This window comes from Oncorhynchus nerka, linkage group LG8 (genome assembly GCF_034236695.1).
Source record: "Oncorhynchus nerka isolate Pitt River linkage group LG8, Oner_Uvic_2.0, whole genome shotgun sequence".
NCBI classification, from domain to species: Eukaryota; Metazoa; Chordata; class Actinopteri; order Salmoniformes; family Salmonidae; genus Oncorhynchus; species Oncorhynchus nerka.
In genome coordinates, this window is record NC_088403.1 from 68,030,354 (window position 1) to 68,052,377 (window position 22,024).

The 22,024-nt window shown below is 48.5% G+C and overlaps 1 pseudogene; it reads left to right on the forward strand.

Annotated features, from left to right (window-relative positions):
• The first annotated feature begins 5,817 nt into the window (after window positions 1–5,817).
• On the forward strand, window positions 5,818–21,152 carry LOC135572730 (short transient receptor potential channel 5-like; annotated as a pseudogene).
• Window positions 21,153–22,024: the final 872 nt, after the last annotated feature.

Below are 22,024 nucleotides of genomic sequence, written 5' to 3' on the forward strand. Positions count from 1 at the left end.
GGGAATCACTTCCTTTTAGATATTTGTAGAATTGAACGGCTCTTTTCTGGATTATGATAATTAGCTGGTATCAACCTAATTCTGCTCTGCATGCATAATTTGGTGATTTACCTTGTACACAGAGGATATTTTTGCAGAATTCAGTTTCAGTTTGGTGTTTGTCCCATTTTGTGAGTTTTTTGTTGGTGAGCGGACACCAGACCTCACAACCATAAATGGCAATGTGTTCTATAACTGATTTTAAGTAGATCCTAACTGGGATGTCGAATTTTATATTATTTTTGATGTCGTAGAAGGCCCCTTCTTGCCTTGTCTCTCAGATCGTTCACAGCTTTGTGGAAGTTTCCTGTGGCGCTGATGTTTAGGTCGAGGTGTGTATAGTTTTTTGTGTTCTCGGGCAACGGTGTCTAGATGGAATTTGTATTTGTGGGCCTGGCAACTGGACCTTTTTTGGAACACCATTATTTTGGTCTTACTGAGATTTACTGTCAGGGCCCAGGTCTGTCAGGGCCCAGGTCTGTCAGGGCCCAGGTCTGTCAGGGCCCAGGTCTGACATAATCTGTGCAGAAGATCTAGGTGCTGCTGTAGGCCCTCCTTGGTTCTGGACAGAAGCACCAGATCATCAGCAAACAGTAGACATTTGACTTGAGATTCTAATAGGGTGAGGCCGGGTGCTGCAGAATGTTCTAGTGCTAGGGCATGACATTTTGTCAATTGGTGATTGGTCAAGCAATTAGCTGCCAATCCAACGGTAGCTGACAGTTAATTAACATAAACACATTTAGATTCTCCTGGCTTCCACTGATAATTAATTAACAGACCTTTGGAACATTACGTTTTAAAAAGTCAAAAGTCTACTAAATCCATGTAATACAGTCTACACCTTCACAATAAATCCATCATTTATTTTAGACAGGTCTAAAGAAACATGATGTGAAGAAAATGTTGTCTATTTCAGAAGAACAGAATAGCATCCTCTGAGTCAGTCCTTATGTTTGGGTCCTGATCTGGCTATGACATATGGTTGAGTGCTACACTAGTTCATTAGGCAGACAAGACTTGCTCAGAATTCTGTGGCAGTATATTATATTATTTTATAGTATGAATAGTAAAATTGAACATAGCTGAATAAAATAGAAAGGATATTTTCTCCAAGAGATTTGAGGGAGGGCGCACATGCGGCTATTCTGTGTTGAGCAACAAAGAAACATCCTAAATGTTTAATTTAGACTTATTAACGTAACTTTAGTTGTGATACAAACATATGTTTAGATGTTTTATACATTGTAAGGCTGTATAAATAATGATGATTTGAAAAAAGTTGCTTGAAAGGCTCTGCTTTGTTTTTTTGTTGCACAGACTGTATACACTTCATCAGTCTCTCATTCACAATTTGACAAGCACTTGATAATGCCTCAAATTTCCCGGCTGCATCCCCTTTGTGTGGCCGTAACGTAACGCCGTAGCGCCCCCTGAAGAAATCCATGCCTTTTGTGGTCAGTGTGCTCTTGGGCTGAATATAATAATTATAATTCCCTTCTCCCGGCTGCGTGCTGAAGCACCTCTCACTCACATGGCTATCTGTCATGTGATCCGGTCTTAAATTTTCAACTACACTTGCATCAGTGGAGGCTGGTGACCTGACAAATTGAGGAGGATGGGAGACCCACGGTATAGGCGTGGATCACAAGAGGACGACAAAGGGTTTTTCAAAATCGTCAAAGAGCAATGATTTTAACCTAAAGCATTTAATAAAGACATTTATAGTACAATAACATGAGGAAGGGGAATGAGAAGGCTACTTACATAGTGTTGGGATCACAGCAGTGATTGAATGAGGGTGTGAAGCATGAGGTGTTCAGAGGCTTGACTTCAGTGCAGGACAGGAGTTGACTGGGAAGACAAGAAACCGTATCACTAGACAGTTAGACAAAAGACCTAAGAATGAGTTAGTCCAAGCAAGGAGTAAAATACTGATGTGTAATAAGGTGTTTGTGTTTGTGATTGACTCTACATACAGTAATGAGAGAACATTGATAGGGGTCCTCATAGTGCTTGGAGAGGAAACATTCAACGTGCCAGTAGATGACCGGGCACATGAGACGTGGCTTCAGTTCATGTCAGGAGAGAGTTGACAATGGTAGTGGAGTGGTCATCACCTCTTAATCAGGGAACAGGAGGGGACTTAGCTGTAAATACAAATAGCAGATACATTCCATTACAGCTGCACCATCGTAGGTTTGAACAACACGTTTTTCCATGAAGTTAAACTCAGACATCTCAAAATTCACAAGGTCAAACACAGTCTGCGCATCTCACCTACTTGACAAATCAAAGTAGCCCAAGAAACGTTCCTGAATAAAGCCCTGATCATCCACAGTTGATAACTGACAACTGCAAGCAGACTGATGGCACCATAGGTCCCAGAGTGGTCAGACTGGTGGCACTATCGGTCCCAGAGTCGTCAGACTGGTGGCACTATAGGTCCCAGAGTGGTCAGACTGGTGGCACCACAGGTCCCAGAGTGGTCAGACTGGTGGCACCATAGGTCCCAGAGTGGTCAGACTGGTGGCAGATCCCAGAGTGGTCAGACTGGTGGCACCACAGATCCCAGAGCGGTCAGACTGGTGGCAGGTCCCAGAGCGGTCAGACTGGTGGCACCACAGGTCCCAGAGTGGTCAGACTGGTGGCACCATAGGTCCCAGAGTGGTCAGACTGGTGGCAGGTCCCAGAGTGGTCAGACTGGTGGCACTATAGGTCCCAGAGTGGTCAGACAGGTGGCACCATAGGTCCCAGAGTGGTCAGACTGGTGGCAGATCCCAGAGTGGTCAGACTGGTGGCACCACAGATCCCAGAGCGGTCAGACTGGTGGCAGGTCCCAGAGCGGTCAGACTGGTGGCACCACAGGTCCCAGAGTGGTCAGACTGGTGGCACCATAGGTCCCAGAGTGGTCAGACTGGTGGCAGGTCCCAGAGTGGTCAGACTGGTGGCACTATAGGTCCCAGAGTGGTCAGACTGGTGGCACTATAGGTCCCAGAGTGGTCAGACTGGTGGCAGGTCCCAGAGTGGTCAGACTGGTGGCACCATAGGTCCAAGAGCGGTCAGACTGGTGGCACTATAGGTCCCAGAGTGGTCAGACTGGTGGCACTATAGGTCCCAGAGCGGTCAGACTGGTGGCACCGTAGGTCCCAGAGTGGTCAGACTAGTGGCACCATAGGTAATCGATCATTTCAATAAGCATTTTTCCACGGCTGGCCATGCTTTCAACCTGGCTATCCCTACCCCGATCAACATCTCAGCACCCTCTTCAGCAACTTGCCCAACCCCCCCCCCCCTGATTCTCCTTCACCCAAATCCAGACAGCTGATGTTCTGAAAGAACTGCAAAATCTGGATCCCTACAAATCAGCTGGGATAGAAAATCTGGACCCTCTTTTTCTAAAATTATCTGCTGAAATTGTCGCAACCCCTGTTCAACCTCTCTTTTATATCGTCTGAGATCCCCAAAGATTGGAAAGTTGCCGCGGTCATCCCCCTCTTCAAATGGGGAGACAATATAGACCCAAACTGTTACAGACTTCTATCCATCCTGCCCTGCCTATCTAAAATCTTCGAAAGCCAAGTTAATAAACAGATCACCGACCATTTAGAATCCCACCGTACCTTCTCTGCTGTGCCATCCGGTTTCCGAGGTGGTCATGGGTGCACCTCAGCCACGCTCAAGGTCCTAAACTATATAACTGCCATTGATAAATGACGGTACTGTGCAGCCGTCTTCATCGACCTGGCCAAGGCTTTCGACACGGTCAATCCCCGCATTCTTATCAGCAGACTTAATAGCCTTGGCTTCTCAAATGACTGCCTCGCCTGGTTCACCAACTACTTCTCAGATAGAGTTCAGTGTTGTCAAATCGGAGGACCTGTTGCCCGGACCTCTTGCAGTCTCTATGGGGGTGCCACACGGTTCAATTATTGGGCCGACTCTTTTCTCTGTATATATCAATGGTGTCGCTCTTGCTGCTGGTGAGTCTCTGATCCACCTCTACGCAGACGACACGATTCTGTATACTTCTGGCCCTTCTTTGGACACTGTGATAACAAACCTCCAAACGAGCTTCAATGCCATACAACACTCCTTCCGTGGCCTCCAACTGCTTTTAAATGCTAGTAAAACTAAGTGCATGCTCTTCAACCGATTGCTGCCCGCACCCGCCCGCCCGACTAGCATCACTACTCTGGACGGTTCTGACCTAGAATATGTGGACAACTACAAATATCTAGGTGTCTGCTTAGACTGTAAACTCTCGTTCCAGACTCACATTAAGCATCTCCAATCCAAAATTATTTCGCAACAAAGCCTCCTCCACTCATGCCGCCAAGCATACCCTCGTAAAACTGACTATCCTACCAAATCCTTAACTTCGATGATGTCATCTATAAAATAGCCTCCAATACTCTACTCGTAAAACTAGATGTAGTCTATCACAGTGCCATCCGTTTTATCACTAAAGCCCCATATACTACCCACCACTGCGACCTGTATGCTCTCGTTGGCTGGCCCTCACTACATATCCGTCACCAAACCCACTGGCTCCAGGTCATCTATAAGTCTTTACTAGGTGAAGCCCCGCCTTATCTCAGCTCACTGGTCACCATAGCAACACCCACCTGTAGCATGCGCTCCAGCAGGTATATTTCACTGGTCATCCCCAAAGCCAACACCCACTTTGGCTGCCTTTCCTTCCAGTTCTCTGCTGCCAATGACTGGAACGAATTGCAAAAATCTCTGAAGCTAGTCTTATATCTCCCTCACTAACTTTAACCTCTCTAGGGTACGTGGGACGGTAGCATCCCACCTCGTCAACAGCCAGTGAAAGTGCAGGGCGCCAAATTCAAAACAACAAAAATCTCCTAATTAAAATTCCTCAAACATACAAGTATTTTACACCATTTTAAAGATAAAAATCTCTTTAATCCAGCCACAGTGTCTAATTTCAAAAAGGCTTTACGACGAAAGCAAACCAAACAATTATGTTAGGTCAGAGCCAAGTCACAGAAAAACACAGCCATTTTTCCAGCCAAAGAGAGGAGTCACAAAAAGAGATACAAATGAATCTGTAACCTTTGATGATCTTCATCAGATGTCACTCATAGGACTTTATGTTACACAATACATGTACAGTGGGGAGAACAAGTATTTGATACACTGCTGATTTTGCAGGTTTTCCTACTTACAAAGCATGTAGAGGTCTGTAATTTTTTATCATAGGTACACTTCAACTGTGAGAGACAGAATCTAAAACAAAAATCCAGAAAATCACATTGTATGATTTTTCAGTAATTAATTTGCATACTTGTTCTCCCCACTGTATATATATATGATATATATATGTGTGTGTGTACATGTATGTATGTATATTTATATATATGTGGGTATGTATGTATATATACTGTATATATATATATATATATATATATATATATATATATATATGCTTTCTCCCTATCTCTCTCTCTCTCCCTCTCCAGGTGGTCTTGTCTATTTTGGCCTGATCAGTCTCTCATCTCTCTCTTTCTTTCTCTCCTCTAACTCTTTCTCTCTCTCCTCTCTCTCTCTCTCTCCCTCCCTCTCTCTCTCTCTCCCTCCTCCTCTCTCTCTTTCTCTCCTCCCTCTCTCTCTCTCTTCTCTCTCCCTTCTCTCTCTCTCCTCCTCTCTCTCTCTCTCTCTTTCTTTCTCTCTTTCTCTCTTTTCTCTCTTTCTCTCTCTCCCTCTCTCTCTTTCTCTCCCTCCCTCTCTCTCTCTCTCCCCCTCTCTCTCTCGTTCTCCAGGCTATTTGAGACTCTCCAGTCTCTGTTCTGGTCCGTCTTTGGCCTGTTAAACCTGTACGTGACTAACGTTAAAGCTCGTCATGAGTTCACTGAGTTTGTGGGGGCCACCATGTTCGGAACCTACAACGTCATCTCTCTGGTGGTTCTGCTCAACATGTTGATCGCCATGATGAACAACTCCTACCAACTCATCGCTGTGAGTAGTACTACCGTTAATATATATATATTGATTGATTGATTGACTGACTGATTAATAGCCATCAGGAACAACTATCAACTCATAGCTGTGAGTAGTGCTGCTATTAAACATCTAATAATTCTCCATTGAAGTTTCATTGTTTTATCTCAGTGCTGATGAGTTCTATTGTATTATCTCAGTGAGTTCCATTGTATTGTCTCAGTGCTGATGAGTTCCATTGTATTATCTCAGTGAGTTCCATTGTATTGTCTCAGTGAGTTCCATTGTATTGTCTCAGTGCTGATGAGTTCCATTGTATTATCTCAGCGCTGATGAGTTCCATTGTATTATCTCAGTGAGTTCCATTGTGTTATCTCAGTGAGTTCCATTGTATTATCTCAGTGAGTTCCATTGTATTATCTCAGTGAGTTCCATTGTATTATCTCAGTGAGTTCCATTGTGTTATCTCAGTGAGTTCCATTGTATTATCTCAGTGAGTTCCATTGTATTATCTCAGTGAGTTCCATTGTATTATCTCAGTGAGTTCCATTGTATTATCTCAGTGAGTTCCATTGTATTGTCTCAGTGCTGATGAGTTCTATTGTATTATCTCAGTATCAAAGCATCCTGTACAAACTAAAGCCATTGATTGACTGATTGACCAAATAATTTATTCTCCTCCCTCTCTCCCACTTCTCCCCCTCATCCCCCCCCTCTCTCCCCCTCATCCCCTTCATCTCCCTCTCTCTCTCCTCCCCTCATCCCTCTCTCTCTCTCCCTCATCTCTCCTCATCCCCTTCTCTCTCCACTTCTCCCCCTCATCCCCTCTCTCTCTCCCACTTCTCCCCTCATCCCCTCTCTCTCTCCTACTTCTCCCCTCATCCCCTCTCTCTCCCACTTCTCCCCCTCATCCCCCTCTCTCTCTCCCACTTCCCCTCATCCCCTCTCTCTCTCCCACTTCTCCCCCTCATTCCCCTCATCCCCCTCTCTCTCCCTCATCCCCCCTCTTCTCTCCTACTTCTCCCCTCATCCCTCTCCCTCATCCCCTCTCTCCTCACTTCTCCCCTCATCTCTCTCTCCCACTTCTCCCCTCATCCCCCTCTCTCTCTTACTTCTCCCCCTCATCCCCCTCTCTCTCCTACTTCTCCCCCTCATCCCCTCTCTCTCTCCTACTTCTCCCTCATCCCCTCTTTCTCTGTCTCCCTATCTCTCTCCTACTTCTCCCCCTCATCCTCTCTCTCTCCACTTCTCCCCTCATCCCCCTCCTCTCCCACTTCTCCCTCATCCCCCCCTCTCTCCCTCATCCCCCCTCTCTCTCCCTCGCTTCTCCCCTCCCATCCCCCCTCTCTCTCCCTCATCCCCCTCTCTCTCTCCCACTTCTCCCCTCATCCCCTCTCTCTCTCCTTCTCCCCTCATCCCCCTCTCTCTCTCCTACTTCTCCCCCTCATCCCCCTCTCTCTCTCCTGCTTCTCCCCTCATCCCCCTCTCTCTCTCTGCTTCACCCCTCATCCTCCTCTCTCCTACTTCTCCCCTCATCCCCTCTCTCTCCTCCAGGACCATGCAGATATAGAGTGGAAGTTTGCCGGACCAAGTTATGGATGAGTTATTTTGACGAGGGGTGGTACTCTGCCCCCTCCCTTCAACATCGTTCCCAGTCCTAAGTCAGTGTGGTACCTCTGTCTGTGGGTTCACCATCGACTCTGTAGGAGAGGAGCGCCCCCTGCTGACAACACAGACAAACACCACGGCCTACGAAAGTTCCCGGTAAGAAGATACAAACACAAACACATAAATGCATGCATGCAACACACACACACACATACACACACACATACACACACACACACACACACACACACACACACACACACACACACAGAGGATGCCATGCCCGAGGGGGCACAACCAATCGCTTTAGAGCCCTAATAATACAAGGTAGATAGGTCCTACTACTGTTCTGAAATGTAGCCATACACTGGTAGCCATACACTGGTAGCCATACTCTGGGAGCCGTACTCTGGTAGCCGTACACTGGTAGCCGTACACTGGGAGCCATACTCTGGGAGCCGTACTCTGGTAGCCGTACTCTGGTAGCCATACACTGGGAGCCGTACTCTGGTAGCCATACACTGGGAGCCGTGCTCTGCAGCCATACACTGGTAGCCGTACTCTGGTAGCCATACACTGGTAGCAGTACTCTGGTAGCCCGTGCACTGGTAGCCATACACTGGTAGCAGTACACTGGTAACCGTGCACTGGTAGCCATACACTGGTAGCAGTACACTGGTAACCGTACTCTGCTAGCCACACACTGTAACTCTCGATTCAGAACCATCGACAGAAGGCTACGCAGCCAGTCAATGCAACTATGGATTCAGAACCATGGACAGGCTACAGACAGTCAACTTAACTATCGATTCAGAACCATGGACAGGCTACGAACCAGTCAACAAGGATAAAGTTGGATGCTCTGTCAATTTCAGCCCCATCAGAGAGACAGCCTGGACAACAGAACAGCACGCCACGGCTCACCTCAGAGCACACCAATCGGCTACATTGGTCATTGTCAGTACACCCATCAAATAACACAGAGCTGTATGTCTATCAATAGCAATTCCAACCCTCAAAGCAAGTAGCCCTAATGAAGGTCAGGGCGTGGCAGTATCCCCCCCCTCCCTCCCAAAGGTGCGGACTCCCGGCCCGCACACCTAAGCCTATATGGGAGGGGTCTGGGTGGACTAACTCTTCGAGGTGGCGGTTCTGGCTCGGGACGGAGACCCCGCTCCACTTCTGACTCGTCACACTTACTTAATGTCTCTTTGGTGTGAAAATGCAAATCAATCCCAGAACAACAGCAAAGGACCTGTGAAGATGCTGGAGGAAACAGGTACAAAAGTATCTATATCACAGTCAAACGAGTCCTATATCGACATAACCTGAAAGGGCTCAGCAAGGAAGAAGCCACTGCTCCAAAACCGCCATAAAAGCCAGACTACAGTTTGCAACTGCACATGGGGACAAAGATCGTACTTTTTGGAGAAATGTCCTCTGGTTTGTTGAAAACAAAAATTGAAATGTTTTGCCATAATGACCATCGTTATGTTTGGAGGAAAAAGGGGGGGAGGCTTACAAGCCGAAGAACACCATCCCAACCTTGAAGCACGGGAGGCAGCATCATGTTGTGAGGGTGCATTACTGCAGGAGGGACTGGTGTACGTCACAAAATAGATGTCATGTGGGAGGAAAATGATGTGGATATATTGAAGTAACATCTCAAGACATCAGTCAGGAAGTTAAAGCTTGGTCACAAATGGGTCTTCCAACTGGACAATGACCCCAAGCACACTTCAAAGTTGTGGCAAAATGGCTTAAGGACAACAAAGTTAAGGGATTGGAGTGGCCATCAAAGCCTGACCTCAATCCCATAGAAAATGTGTGGGCAAAACTGAAAAAAGTGTGTGCGAGCAAGATGGCCTCTACAAACCTGACTCAGTTAGACCAGCTCTGTCAGGAGGAATGGGCCAAAATTCACCCAACTTATTGTAGGCTTGTGGAAGGCTACCCGAAACGTTTGACCCAAGTTAAACAATTTAACGGCAATGCTACCAAATACTAATTGAGTGTATGTAAACTTCTGACCCACTGGGAATGTGATGAAAGAAATAAAAGCTTAAATAAATAATTCTCTCTACTATTATTTTGACATTTCACATTCTTAAAATAAAGTGGTGATCCTAACGACCTAAAACAGGGAATTTTACTAGGATTAAATGTCAGAAATTGTGAAAAAAGTGAGTTTAAATGTATTTGGCTAAGGTGTATGTAAACTTTTGACTTCAACTGTATGTATGCCAATACACATTTCTAACACAAGAAAAACTCATTTAATGATCTCATGTTGCTCACTCAAATTAAAGCACACTTTCACCTGGCCTTGATTTCCAGTCCTGGGCTGAGTTCCAAACGGACTTTATTCCCTATATACACTGACCAGGCCCATGGGACTCTGTAGTGCACTAAGCAGGGAAGAGGACTGTAGTGCACTCACGTAGGGAAGAGGGTGATTTGGGACTCAGCCCAAATGTGGGCTGGAATTATATAACACCAAGAATCCATCTGATGCTGCTGATATGAGTGGCGTGAAGTGTGTCTGTGTGTTTGTATGTGTCTCTGTGTGTGTCTCTGTCTGTCTGTCTGTTCTGTCTGTCTGTCTGTCTGTCAGACAGTCACTGACAGCTGTCAGTTGACAGATCAGACAGACAGACAGTCTGTCTGTCAGACTGACAGAAGTTTGTTGTGTTGTGTGTGTGTGTGTTGTGTGTGTGTGTTGTCAGTGTGTGTGTGTGTGTGTGTGTGTGTGTTGTCAGTGTGTGTGTGTGTGTGTGTGTGTGTTGGTAAATAATGTGCTTTACCACTATATAATTTCTTTTCAGGAGCATCATGCAGACAGCCTGATACAGAACCAGCATTATCAGGTATTTCTCTCTCAGGGTGTTTTCACACTTGGTCCCTTTCAGACAATTTTTGTTTAAATGAAATTGTGGAACAATCCAAAAAGGAAGTCAATCCATCTCAAGGTGGTCGGGGTTGAATTCGATAGAATTACACGGTCTGGTTCTTTTTAGGACAATGGAACACAAAAGCTCCCTACTGTTTCCTGACATAACCCTCACATTAGACATAAGCCTCCCACTGGACTACTGGACATAACCCCTCCCACTAGACTACTGACGCAACCCCTCACATTAGACTACTGACGTAACCCCCTCCCACTAGACAACCCCTCCCGACTAGACATAACCCTCCATTAGACTACTGACAACCCCTCGCTGGACTGTTGACATAATCCCTCCCACTAGACTGCTGACATAACCCCTTGCCCAGACTTACTGACATAACCCTTCCCACTAGACTACTGACATAACCCCTCCCACTAGACATAACCCCTCCCACTAGACTACTGACATAACTTCCTCCCCTGGACTGCTGACATAGCCCCTCCCCATCTAGACTGCTGGCATAACCCCTCCACTAGACTACTGATATAACCCCTCCCACTGGACTACTGGGATGACCTAACCCCTCCCACTAGACATAACCCCTCCCACCAGACTACTGATATAACCCCTCACACTGGACTGCTGACATAACCCCTCCCACTAAGACATAACCCCTCACTAGACTACTGACATAACTCCTCCCCACTAGACTACTGACATAACCCTACCACTAGACTACTGACATAACCCCTCCACTAGACAACTGACATAAACCCTCCCACTAGACAACTGACATAACCCTCACACTAGACATAACCCTCCACTCAAACATAACCCCTCCACTAGACATAACCTCCACAGACATAACCCCTCCCACTAGACATAACCCCTCCCACTAGACTACTGACATAAACCCTCCCACTAGACTACTGACAGAACCCCTCCTACTGGACTACTGACATAACCCCTCCCCACTAGACTACTGACATAAGCCTCCCACCAGACTACTGACATAACTCCTCCCCACCAGACTACTTTGACATAACCCCTCCCCACTGGACTGCTGGACATAACCCCTCACTGGACTGCTGACACCAACCTCCCACTAGACAACTGACATAACCCCTCACCACTAGACGCATCGACATAACCCCCCACTGGACTACTGACATAACCCCTCCCACTGGACTACTGACATAACCCTCCCCTGACATAACCCCTCCCCACTAGACATAACCCCTCCCACTAGATTTAACCCTCCCATCTAGACTACTGAGACATAACCCTCACACTAGATGACTGACACCAACCCCTCCCACTGGACTACTGACATAACCCCTCCCACTGGACTACTGACATAACCCCCTCCACTGGACTGTTGACATAACCCCTCCACTAGACTACTGACATAACCCTCCCACTAGACTACTGACATAGCCCCTCCCACTAGACTAACTGACATAACCCTCACACTCAGGCGACTGACATAACCCCTCCCACTGGACTACTGACATAACCCCTCACTAGACGATTGACATAACCCCTCCCACTGGACTACTGACATAACCCCTCCCACTAGACATAACCCCTCCCACTAGACATAACCCCTCCCACTATTACATAACCCCTCACTAGACTACTGATATAGCCCCTCACTAGACTTACCTCCTGACATAACCCCTCCACTGGACTACTGACATAACTCCTCCCACTAGACTACTGACATAACCCCTCCACAGACTACTGACATAACCCCTCCCCACTAGACTACCGACATAACCCTCCACTAGACAACTGACAAGCCCTCCACTTGTATAAACTCTAACCCCTCACTAGACCGACAGACATAACCCCTCTCCACTGGACTACTGACATAACCCCTCCCACTAGACATAACCCTTCCCACTCAGACGTAACTCTCCACTAGACATAACCCCTCCCACTAGGACTATAACCCCTCCCCACTGGACTCACTGACAACCCCCTCCACTAGACTACTGACACAAGCCCTCCACTAGAGCTGCTGTCCAGCCTCCCACTAGACTACTGACATAACCCCTCCCACTGGACTACTGACATAACCCCTCCCACTAGAATACTGACATAGCCCCTCCCCACTGGACTACTGACATAACCCCTCCCACTAGACTATGACATAACCCTCCCACTAGAATGCTGACGCAGCCCCTCCCACTAGACTACTGACATAAGCCTCCACTAGACATAACCCCTCCCACTGGACTGCTGATGTAACCCCTCACAATTGGACTGCTGACATAACCTCCCACCTAGACATAACCTCCCACTGGACTACTGACATAACCCATCCCACTAGACTACTGACATAACTCCTCCACTAGACTACTGACATAACCCCTCACATTAGACTACTGACGTAACCCCTCAATAGACAAACCCTCCCTCAGACATAACCCCTCCCACTAGACTACTGACGCAACTCCTCCACTGGACTACTGACATAACCCTACCACTAGACTGACATAACCCCTCCCACTAGACAACTGACATAACTTTTCACATAGGACGACTGACATAACCCCTCCCACTGGACTACTGACATAACCCCTCCCACTAGACATAACCCCTCCCACTAGACATAACCCCTCCCACTAGACTACTGACATAACCCTCACACTAGATGACTGACATAACCCCTCCATCTGGACTGCTGACATAACCCCTCCCACTAGACAAATTGACATAACCCCTTCACCACCAGACGCACTGACATAACCCCTCCCCACTTGACCACTGACACAACCCCTCCCCTGGACTACTGACATAACCCCTCCACTAGACATAACCCTCCCACTAGACATAACCCCCCTCCCACTAGATTTAACCCCTCCACTAGACTACTGACATAACCCCTCACACTAGATGACTGACATAACCCCTCCCACTGGACTACTGACATAACCCCTCCCCACTAGACTACTGACATAACCTCTCCCACTAGACTACTGACATAACTCCTCCCACTAGACTACTGACATAACCCCTCCCCACTGGACTGCTGACATAACCCCCCCACTGGACTGCTGACACCAACCCCTCCCACTAGACAACTGACACTAACCCCTCACACTAGGCGACTGACATAACCCTCCCACTGGACTACTGACATAACCCCTCCCACTGGACTACTGACATAACTCCCCTCCTATCAGACATAACCCCTTCCCCACTAGACATAACCCCTCCCACTAGATTTAACCCCTCCACTAGACTACTGACATAACCCCTCCCCACTAGACTACTGACATAACCCCTCACACTAGATGACTGGGACATAACCCCTCCTACTGTGGACTACTGATATAACCCCTCCCACTAGACTACTGACATAACTCCTCCACTCAGACTACTGACATAACCCTCCCACTGGACTGTTGACGCAACCCTCCCCACTAGACTACTGACATAACCCCTCCCACTAGACTACTGAGACAATCCCTCCCACTAGACAACTGACATAACCCCTCACACTAGGCGACTGACCTGCCCACTCACTGGACTACTGACATAACCCCTCCCACTAGACGACTGACATAACCCTCCCACTGACCATTGACATAACCTCCCTCTACTAGACATAACCCTCCCACTAGACATAACCCCTTCTCCCACCAGACATAAATTCTCCTTCTTCAGACATAACCCCTCCCACTAGACTACTAGATACAATTTCCCACTACATCATTTTCACATAACCTCACTACTAGACTACTGACATAATCTTCACACTAGACAACTGACACATAACCCTCACACTAGACTACGGACATAACCCCTCACACTAGACTACTGACATAACCCTCACCACTAGACTACTGACATAACCTCCTTCACACTAGACTAACTGACATAACTCTTCCCTCACCAGACTACTGACATAACTCCCTCACATTTGATGACTCGACAGGCAACCCTCCCACTGGACACTGCTAGACATAACCCTCACACTAGACTACTGCCATAACCCTCACACTAGATTATCGACATAACCTCACACTGGACTACTGACATAATCCCTCACTTAGACCATTGACATAACCTTTCACATTTTAGACATAATTAGACATAACCCTTCCATTAGATTAGTTTAACTTTACATTTAGATTATTGATATAATTTCTTTACATAGACGATTGACATAAATTCCTCCCATTAGATTACTGACATAACTCCCTTTACTCAGACATAACCTTTCCCACTAGATATAAACCCCTAGACTACTAGACATAATCCCTCCCACTAGACTCATTGACATAACTTCAATACTAGATGACTGACATAACTTTCCATTGATCATGCAGACATAACCCTTCACACTAGACAACTGACATAACTCCTCCCATCAGACTTACTGATGCCATAACCCCTCACACTAGATGACTGACATAATCCCTCCCATTGACTACTGGGACAGGCCCTCCCACTAGACTACTGACATAACCCCCCACTAGACTACTGACATAACTCCTCCCACTAGACTACTGACATAACCCCTTCCCACTGGACTGCTGACATAACCCCTCCCACTGGACTGCTCGACATAACCCCTCCCACTAGACAACCTGACATAACCACCTCAGACTGACTGACATAACCCTCCCACTGGACTACTGACATAACCCTCCCACTGGACTACTGACATAACCCCTCCCACTAGACATAACCTCCCCACTAGACATAACCCCTCCCACTAGATTTCCAACCTCCCACTAGACTACTGACATAACCCCTCCCACTAGACTACTGACATAACCCCTCACACTAGATGACTGACATAACCCCTCCCACTGGACTACTGACATAACCCCTCCCACTAGACTACTGACAGAACTCCTCCCACTGGACTACTGACATAACCCTCCCACTGGACTGCTGACATAACCCCTCCCACTAGACTACTGACATAACCCTCCCACTAGACTACTGACATAACCCCTCCCACTAGACAACTGACATAACCCCTCACACTAGACGACTGACATAACCCCTCCCACTGGACTACTGACATAACCCCTCCCACTAGACGACTGACATAACCCCTCCCACTGGACTACTGACATAACCCCTCCCACTAGACATAACCCCTCCCACTAGACATAACCCCTCCCACTAGACATAACCCCTCCCTCTAGACATAACCCCTCCCACTAGACTACTGACATAACTCCTCCCACTAGACTACTGACATAACCCCTACCACTAGACTACTGACATAACCCCTCCCACTAGACAACTGACATAACCCCTCACACTAGACGACTGACATAACCCCTCCCACTGGACTACTGACATAACCCCTCCCACTAGACATAACCCCTCCCACTAGACATAACCCCTCCCACTAGACATAACCCCTCCCACTAGACTACTGACATAACCCCTCACACTAGATGACTGACATAACCCCTCCCACTGGACTGCTGACATAACCCCTCCCACTAGACAACTGACATAACCCCTCACACTAGACGACTGACATAACCCCTCCCACTGGACTACTGACATAACCCTCCCACTGGACTACTGACATAACCCCTCCCACTAGACATAACCCCTCCCACTAGACATAACCCCTCCCACTAGATTTAACCCCTCCCCACTAGACTACTGACATAACCCCTCACACTAGACGACTGACATAACCCCTCCCACTGGACTACTGACATAACCCCTCCCACTAGACATAACCCCTCCCACTAGACATAACCCCTCCCACTAGACATAACCCCTCCCACTAGACTACTGACATAACCCCTCACACTAGATGACTGACATAACCCTCCCACTGGACTGCTGACATAACCCTCCCACTAGACAACTGACATAACCCCTCACACTAGGACGACTGACATAACCCCTCCCACTGGACTACTGACATAACCCCTCCCACTGGACTACTGACATAACCCCTCCCACTAGACATAACCCCTCCCACTAGACATAACCCCTCCCACTAGATTTAACCCCTCCCACTAGACTACTGACATAACCCCTCACACTAGATGACTGACATAACCCCTCCCACTGGACTACTAGACATAACCCCTCCCACTAGACTACTGACATAACTCCTCCCACTAGACTACTGACATAACCCCTCCCACTGGACTGCTGACATAACCCCTCCCACTAGACTACTGACATAACCCCTCCCACTAGACTACTGACATAACCCCTCCCACTAGACAACTGACATAACCCCTCACACTGGGACGACTGACATAACCCCTCCCACTGGACTACTGACATAACCCCTCCCACTAGACGACTGACATAACCCCTCCCACTGGACTACTGACATAACCCCTCCCACTAGACATAACCCCTCCCACTAGACATAACCCCTCCCACTAGACATAACCCCTCCCACTAGACTACTGACATAACCCCTCACTAGAGCGACTGACATACCCTCCCACTGGACTACTGACATAACTCCTCCCACTAGACTCACTGACATAACCCTCCCACTAGACTACCGACATAACCCCTCCCACTAGAATACTGACATAATCCCTCCCACTAGACTACTGACATAACCCCTCCCACTAGACTACTGACATAACCCCTCCCATTGGACTACTGACATAACCCCTCCCATTGGACTACTGACATAACCCCTCCCTCTAGACTACTGACATAACCCCTCCCTCTAGACTACTGACATAACCCCTCCCACTAGACTACTGACATAACCCCTGCCACTAGACTACTGACATAACCCCTCCCATTGGACTACTGACATAACCCCTCCCACTAGACTACTGACATAACCCCTCCCACTTAAAGGGGCAGAAGCCTGAATCACAACATAGGGTCCACAACCTGTCCTATCTCTTAAAGGGCAGAAGCCTGAATCACAACATAGGGTCCACAACCTGTCCTTCCTCTTAAAGGGGCAGAAGCCTGAATCACAACATAGGGTCCACAACCTGTCCTTCCTCTTAAAGGGGCAGAAGCCTGAATCACAACATAGGGTCCACAACCTGTCCTACCTCTTAAAGGGGCAGAAGCCTGAATCACAACATAGGGTCCACAACCTGTCCTACCTCTTAAAGGGGCAGAAGCCTGAATCACAACATAGGGTCCACAACCTGTCCTATCTCTTAAAGGGGCAGAAGCCTGAATCACAACATAGGGTCCACAACCTGTCCTACCTCTTAAAGGGGCAGAAGCCTGAATCACAACATAGGGTCCACAACCTGTCCTATCTCTTAAAGGGGCAGAAGCCTGAATCACAACATAGGGTCCACAACCTGTCCTACCTCTTAAAGGGGCAGAAGCCTGAATCACAACATAGGGTCCACAACCTGTCCTATCTCTTAAAGGGGCAGAAGCCTGAATCACAACATAGGGTCCACAACCTGTCCTACCTCTTAAAGGGGCAGAAGCCTGAATCACAACATAGGGTCCACAACCTGTCCTATCTCTTAAAGGGGCAGAAGCCTTGAATCACAACATAGGTCCACAACCCTGTCCTTCCTCTCCAAAGGCAGAAGTCGAATCACAACATAGGTCCACAACCTGTCCTATCTCTTAAAAGGCAGAAGTCACCTGGGTGTACAATTTTCAATGACAGCTATTTACCTAATCAGCAGTGTACATGTCGTCTCCCCCTATGGATTCATAAAATGTTATTTTCTTTTAACAAAAGTGTCGGACAGGGGTGTCCATAGTGACAGTGTTGTGGTTAACAGGAAGTAATATCATTGTTAACAGGAAGTGATCCGTAGCCTGGTGAAGAGGTACGTGGCGGCCATGATACGCAGTTCCAAGACGGACGAGGGACTGACCGAGGAGAACTTTAAGGTGTGTGTGGAAGGAGGACGTTTTGCCAATTAGACATCGACCGTAGGTTTTTAGAAGACTATATGTAATATCTATCTGTCTCCATCCCTCTCTCTCATCCCTCTCTCTCTCATCCCTCTCTCTCTCATCCCTCTCTCTCTCATCCCTCTCTCTCTCATCCCTCTCTCTCTCATCCCTCTCTCTCTCATCCCTCTCTCTCATCCCCCTCTCTCCATCCCTCTCTCCATCCCTCTCTCCATCCCTCTCTCTCTCATCCCCCTCTCTTATCCCTCTCTCTCTCATCCCTCTCTCTCTCATCCCCCTCTCCATCCCTCTCTCCATCCCTCTCTCTCTCATCCCTCTCTCTCATCCCTCTCTCCATCCCTCTCTCTCTCATCCCCCTCTCTTATCCTCTCTCTCTCTCATCCCTCTCTCTCTCATCCCTCTCTCTCATCCCTCTCTCTCTCATCCCCCTCTCTTATCCCTCTCTCTCTCATCCCTCTCTCTCTCATCCCCCTCTCTCATCCCTCTCTCTTATCCCTCTCTCTCTCATCCCTCTCTCTTATCCCTCTCTCTCTCATCCCTCTCTCTTATCCCTCTCTCTCTCATCCCTCTCTCTCTCATCCCTCTCTCTCATCCCTCTCTCTCTCATCCCTCTCTCTCATCCCTCTCTCCATCCCTCTCTCTCTCATCCCCCTCTCTTATCCCTCTCTCTCTCATCCCTCTCTCTCTCATCCCTCTCTCTCATCCCTCTCTCTCTCATCCCCCTCTCTTATCCCTCTCTCTCTCATCCCTCTCTCTCTCATCCCCCTCTCTCATCCCTCTCTCTTATCCCTCTCTCTCTCATCCCTCTCTCTTATCCCTCTCTCTCTCATCCCTCTCTCTTATCCCTCTCTCTCTCATCCCTCTCTCTCTCATCCCTCTCTCTCATCCCTCTCTCTCTCATCCCCCTCTCTTATCCCTCTCTCTCATCCCTCTCTCTTATCCCTCTCTCTCTCATCCCTCTCTCTCTCATCCCTCTCTCTCATCCCCCTCTCTCTCATCCCCCTCTCTTATCCCTCTCTCTCATCCCTCTCTCTTATCCCTCTCTCTCTCATCCCTCTCTCTTATCCCTCTCTCTCTCATCCCTCTCTCCATCCCTCTCTCCATCCCTCTCTCCATCCCTCTCTCTCTCATCCCCCTCTCTTATCCCTCTCTCTCTCATCCCTCTCTCTTATCCTCTCTCTCTCATCCCTCTCTCTTATCCCTCTCTCTCTCATCCCTCTCTCCATCCCTCTCTCCATCCCTCTCTCCATCCCTCTCTCTCTCATCCCCCTCTCTTATCCCTCTCTCTCTCATCCCTCTCTCTTATCCCTCTCTCTCTCATCCCTCTCTCCATCCCTCTCTCCATCCCTCTCTCCATCCCTCTCTCCATCCCTCTCTCCATCCCTCTCTCTCATCCCTCTCTCTCCATCCCTCTCTCTCATCCCTCTCTCTCCATCCCTCTCTCTCTATCCCCCTCCTTTCCTCTCGTCTCTAGGAGTTGAAGCAGAACATCTCCAGTTTCCGTTATGAGGCTTTAGATCTCCTTGGTAACCGTCGGCCTCCCAGACGCCACTACTCCTCCAGCAGCAACGCCACACTGAGAGACGAGGGAGGAACCAGTGATGAGGGGGGCCCCGACTCTAACTTTGACCCCAATGATCCTTCTCTGGGGTCGCAGGAGGTGGGAGGAGCCAAGAGGTCAATGGGCATGACCTTTCTGACCCCGACAGGAAGCATGGAGAAGAAGAAACCTAAATATGGCGTCTCCGCTTTGGTCCGCAGTATTTCAGGAATGGAGGTGGTTTCTGTAACGAAGATGGAGGGAGAGGAGGAGGAGGAGGGATGGGGGAGGAGGGAAGGAGGAGGGTGGATGAAGAGAAGGAGGAGGAGGATGGGGGAAGAAGGAAGAGGAGGAGGGTAAACCAAAGAGCAATGGGGTGAGGAGAGAAGCCGTCCCTTCCTCTTCTTCTATCTTCCCTTTGTTCCCTTCCTCCTCCACCTCCTCATCCTTCGCTCGCATGGAGAGTCGTCTCCAGCGGTTGTCGGTAGCGGCATCCAATAAGACACCAGACTATTTTAAACGCCTCGGCTTCCTGTTCTCACGCAAAGCCCCGCTCCTTCCCCTCTCCATCAGCCAATCCCCTCTCTCCGTCACCATCTCAGACGGCTTGCTCCACCCCCTGAGAGGGCGAGGGTCGTATGACCTCAGTTTAGTTAGTCACTTGAGCCGCGGCGAGACGCAGCTTAACCAGGCAGGACATACTAAGGCAGTCGGAGCCACTCCTAATTCCTCAGGCGAGCAAATGAGACGGACTCTCTCCTCCCCTTGCCCCTCCCACCTCCCTGCCCCTGCCAATCCCTGCACTGTGCTTCCAATATGGCAGACTCTAAATTCCACCATCTGGACTCCAGCGAGAGCGTCTTCGAGGGAGGAGGAGGTGGGTCGGTGGAGCCGTTTGCTGTCGTCGAGGAATCCTGCGTCATGGAGGACTCTGTTACTACGCAGCTGTAAGAAGACTGTAGTCAGTTGGTTACCTACCGGAACTCAACGAACAACTGCAAAGTCACAGGTGACGAGAGGACTGTATATAGGGGGACACTGTAAGTGACCTAGACCACCCCCACATCCCACTTATGTCACCCTACTGAACCCCTGAACTAGGAGGTCATTATGGCCCTGTCCAGAAACAACCCCTAGACCCTACTGTTCCCCTGAACTAGGAGGTCATTATGGCCCTGTCCAGAAACAACCCCTAGACCCTACTGAACCCCTGAACTAGGAGGTCATTATGGCCCTGTCCAGAAACAACCCCTAGACCCTACTGTTCCCCTGAACTAGGAGGTCATTATGGCCCTGTCCAGAAACAACCCCTAGACCCTACTGAACCAGGGGTTCATTATGGCCCTGTCCAGAAACAACCCCTAGACCCTACTGAACCAGGGGGTCATTATGGCCCTGTCCAGAAACAACCCCTAGACCCTACTGAACCCCTGAACTAGGAGGTTATTATGGCCCTGTCCAGAAACAACCCCTAGACCCTACTGTTCCCCTGAACTAGGAGGTTATTATGGCCCTGTCCAGAAACAACCCCTAGACCCTACTGAACCAGGGGGTCATTATGGCCCTGTCCAGAAACAACCCCTAGACCCTACTGAACCCCTGAACCAGGAGGTTATTATGGCCCTGTCCAGAAACAACCCCTAGACCCTACTGAACCCCTGAACTAGGAGGTCATTATGGCCCTGTCCAGAATCAACCCCTAGACCCTACTGAACCCCTGACCTAGGAGGTTATTATGGCCCTGTCCAGAAACAGCCCTAGACCCTACTGAACCAGGGGTCATTATGGCCCTGTCCAGAAACAACCCTAGACCCTACTGAACCCCTGAACTAGGAGGTTATTATGGCCCTGTCCAGAAACAACCCCTAGACCCTACTGTTCCCCTGAACTAGGAGGTTATTATGGCCCTGTCCAGAAACAACCCATAGACCCTACTGAACCAGGGGTCATTATGGCCCTGTCCAGAAACAACCCCTAGACCCTACTGTTCCCCTGAACCAGGGGGTCATTATGGCCCTGTCCAGAAACAACCCCTAGACCCTACTGTTCCCCTGAACTAGGAGGTCATTATGGCCCTGTCCAGAAACAACCCCTAGACCCTACTGTT